Source organism: Glycine soja, chromosome 18 (genome assembly GCF_004193775.1).
Source record: "Glycine soja cultivar W05 chromosome 18, ASM419377v2, whole genome shotgun sequence".
Classification (NCBI taxonomy): Eukaryota; Viridiplantae; Streptophyta; class Magnoliopsida; order Fabales; family Fabaceae; genus Glycine; species Glycine soja.
The window spans coordinates 41,280,778-41,284,641 of NC_041019.1; the positions used below are offsets into that span (position 1 = coordinate 41,280,778).

The following is a 3,864-nucleotide window of genomic DNA, read 5'->3' on the forward strand; positions in this document are numbered from 1 at the left end:
AGGGGTTCATCTCAGAATGTTGTCAACTCATTACACAGTTGCCAATGTCACAACAACGTTCATGGAGATCGCCGACAAGCTTCACGGCATACCTCAAAGTCTAGTTTCAGATAGAGATCCTCTCTTTATCAGCCGATTCTGGCAGGAACTCTTCAAGCTAAGTGGTACAAAGCTTCGCATGTGTTTGGCTTACCATCCCCAAACAGATGGTCAAACCGAAGTCATGAATCGTGTAACTGAACAGTACCTCAGGGCATTCGTTCATCAACGACCATCGACATGGGGACGTCATCTAATTTGGGCATAATGGTCATATAATACCTCGGTGCATTACGCCACTGGAATGTCACCATACGAAGTCACTTTTGGCAAGAAACCTCCAAGCTTACCCCAGTATCTAGCTGGGACTTCGACGGTAGAGGCCGTGGATGAATGGTTAACAAATCGCGATCAAGTTTTCGCCAGTTTAGCAAAAAAATTGAACAAGGCTCAACAATGAATGAAGGAACTCGGAGATCAGAAGCATCGTGATGAGAGTTTTGAACTTGGAGACATGGTGCTGGTCAAGTTACATCCTCGACGGCAGATAACAGCTACTGACAGTAGCTACTCGAAGTTGGCAAAGAGATTTTATGGTCCCTTTGAGGTGACCCAACGTATAGGTGCAGTTGCTTATAAGGTAGACTTACCAGCAACCTCGAAGATTCACCCAGTATTCCATTGCTCCTTATTAAAGCCATTTCGTTCACACACGACAGCCATTCCGTTGGAACTACCAGCTTCATCTGAAGATAATCAACCACTCATTACACCACTCACTATCCTCATTTCTAAGTGGGAGACGACAGCCTCGGGAAAACAATTATTAGTACTGGTTCAGTGGAAGGGACTATTTCCTGAAGATAGCTCATGGGAGAAGTGGGATGAGCTAAGGCAGAACTACAACCTTGAGGACAAGATTGTTTTGGAAGCTCGTAGGGATGATATGGAAGAAGAACAGAACAGGGAGCATTATGCAGCAACTGAATTAAAAGATGCAGAAGCAGCAGTAAAGACAGAGCAAGTAAAAGGACCAAACAAGGAAGAACGTAGAAGGACAAAAAGGGAATTGAACAAGCCTCAGTACTCGAAGGATTACACAATGAATTAAGGATGCGCTGGCTGTCTTCTAGAAGCAGAATCAAGGGGCCGTTAGATATTGCTCCCTTAATAGCATTTTTATTAGATTTTCCTCCAAGGCACAAGTTGTCAAAATCTGTTAGAGTGTGTTTGGATGGAGAAATTTAAAATTCTGAAAAATTTTAAATACTTCAATTGAAATTCTTTTATTTTCAAAATTGTGTTTGGATAAAAAAATTAAAATTATGAGGATGAAAAAAATGAATGAAAAAAAAGAGAAAATATGATTGGCGTGTTAGTTATACGTGTTTCTTTATGCTCACACCCGATCGATATTTTAGGAGTTGTGTTTCTTGAAGAAGACTGTAAAAAAAGAATTTCAATTTCTCACATTTTAGAAGGAAATTAAAATTCCAGATTTTTAGTTTTTAAAATTCCAAAATTTTAAATTTTTCATAAAAAGCATCCAAACAATGAATTTTAAATTACAGAAATTTAAATTCTCTGATAAATTACTTTTCTCAGTTAAAATTCTCTATCCAAACACACTCTTAGAGAATTTCATCCAGAAATGTATGAGAATATCTATAAATAGGATATGATGTAATTCAAATGAGAGTCAATAATACAATTTCCTTTCTTCTTTTACCTTGCTATGGAGGTTCTACGCCTCATAATCCTAGAGTTAATTGCTTGTGCTTACATCAGTTACCTAAAGAGGAAACATTACATAACATTTAATTGATGGGGATGCAGTTCACCTATCAGCAGAGGCAAACAATTGTATTGATAAACTATTAGGAACATTGCATAACATTTAAATTCTCACAACTCACACCTTGATATATAAACTCAATCTTATTATCTAATAAAACTTATTTCCTTTCACATAAAACCTGTTACGCACAACTTAATCAATTTTGGGACTTAGAAAATAAATATATGTAAGTGAAAGGAATGTTGACTTACTAAAAATATTGATAAGCAAAGAGAGAGATTGATTGAAAGCATTGGTTTTCTATGAACTTTTAAAGAATACAGTGAAACAAAAATAAAAATCGAGAACACCAAGAATGAATCTCAAAATTAAGATAAATAATTAAGAAAAAAAAATAGACAAAAAGGGATTGAAGTTGAAATAAACAACCAACTTAATGGAAATTGAGCAGAGTCTTCTAAAGAATGTAGGGAATTGAACGTGATTATTATATATGCATGTTATTGTCACTTGACCAATTGTCCTCATTGGCGGCGATGGATAGAGAAGGTTATGAAGACTTTTCCTCAGCATGCACCTCGCAAAACAAAAAAAATTAATTCAAGTTTTGCTTACAACAAAGAAGAATTCTCCCATGAGAAACAACAATAAGATATATTCATCAAACTATCTATCTACTTCCCCTGCTCAAGCATTATAATTATACTCACCCAAAAATCATGCTAATATATTTTGGTGCAGTACGAGGATTACCAAGTAGATGGAAGAGAATAGCCATACCCAAAAGTTTCATCAATACTTCTGCAATGCCCCTTCTAGAAATAGAAGTAGAACTACATTAAGTAAAAAAAAAAAAAACAATTTCAAATGCAAAATTTAGGAAGGCAATGTATTCACCCTACTGGAATTTATGGCATATGGTGAAGATTGATTAACTGCATTATTTTAATACCGGTATGTTCATTGGCAACAACAAACATGTCATACCTATCTACAACATTTGTTTTGAAAGTAAAATACTTATGCATGCGAACATTGAAATTAAAGCAGATGAAGGAGCTTTTGAAGCTATGTAATTCCCTTCATACATAGTGGCTCTGCAAAAACAAAATCGACCTTGGTCCCATGTATCATATTCTTTCATTTCAATCTCCACCTTGAACTTTTGAAACAAGGAAAAAGAAAATTAGGAATGAAGCGTAGAAGACAGAGTCCAAAAATAAACCCCACATAATAAAAGTTATATGTAACAAATTGAACGCAAAAATCTGAAGCGTTGACAGAAAAGGGAGAGAAAGAGAAATCTAACCAAGGAAATGACCAAACAGATTCGGAGGGTATGAAAATATGAAGGGAAGCAATAATGTGTTTATAAGATTCATGATTGAGAGTCAACGGTTACGAGCTGATGAATAAAGGAGATCCTACAATTACTCCATTTGCAAAAATGAAAGAACGTGAAGCACGATTTAACAGAGACTGTAATTACCTTTGTATCAGTTTAAGCTTTTGTGTTTATATTTTTCCCATTTTACCCTTTAACTGATACACTTATTACAATTTTAGTTAAAAGAGAGCAAGCAGATGCAATATAATTAAGGGACATAGTCGTATAAAAAAATGTGTACATGAAAGGGAACAATTTCTTTTATATATTGTTATAGATGTTTAGTTACGGTTCATTTTCTGGAGGTTATTAACTTCCAGAAATTGCTTTTTAAAAATGTTAAAAACAAATTGAACAATTTTTGCGGTCAGAAACCGCCACACTAAATAGATTTTAGAAACTAAATAGTTACAAATGTTTAATATTAATATTAATTATAAACAAACATGCCAAATTGATCCCAAAACAAGCTCTTGCATAAATAGTGGAGTTTCCAAAGAATAAAAGTCACAATCTTGCCCAACAAAACTTTAAAACGAGAAAGAAAAAAAAAATACTAATCTCCACTACTTGAAGCTACTTGATTTGCCCAAGCAAATTAAATCAAAACATCTAGAAAATAGTATGCAAAAATGATGCA

The 3,864-nt window shown here is 34.5% G+C and overlaps 1 long non-coding RNA gene across 1 annotated transcript; it reads right to left on the reverse strand.

Moving 5' to 3' along the window:
- Positions 1 to 2,096: 2,096 nt before the first annotated feature.
- On the reverse strand, positions 2,097 to 3,260 carry LOC114394953. The gene is made up of 3 exons (XR_003662889.1): positions 3,147 to 3,260; positions 2,548 to 2,999; positions 2,097 to 2,414 (listed from the first exon to the last, which is right to left on the reverse strand). It is a non-coding gene; the product is annotated as an uncharacterized LOC114394953 (long non-coding RNA).
- Between the last annotated feature and the right edge of the window lie 604 nt (positions 3,261 to 3,864).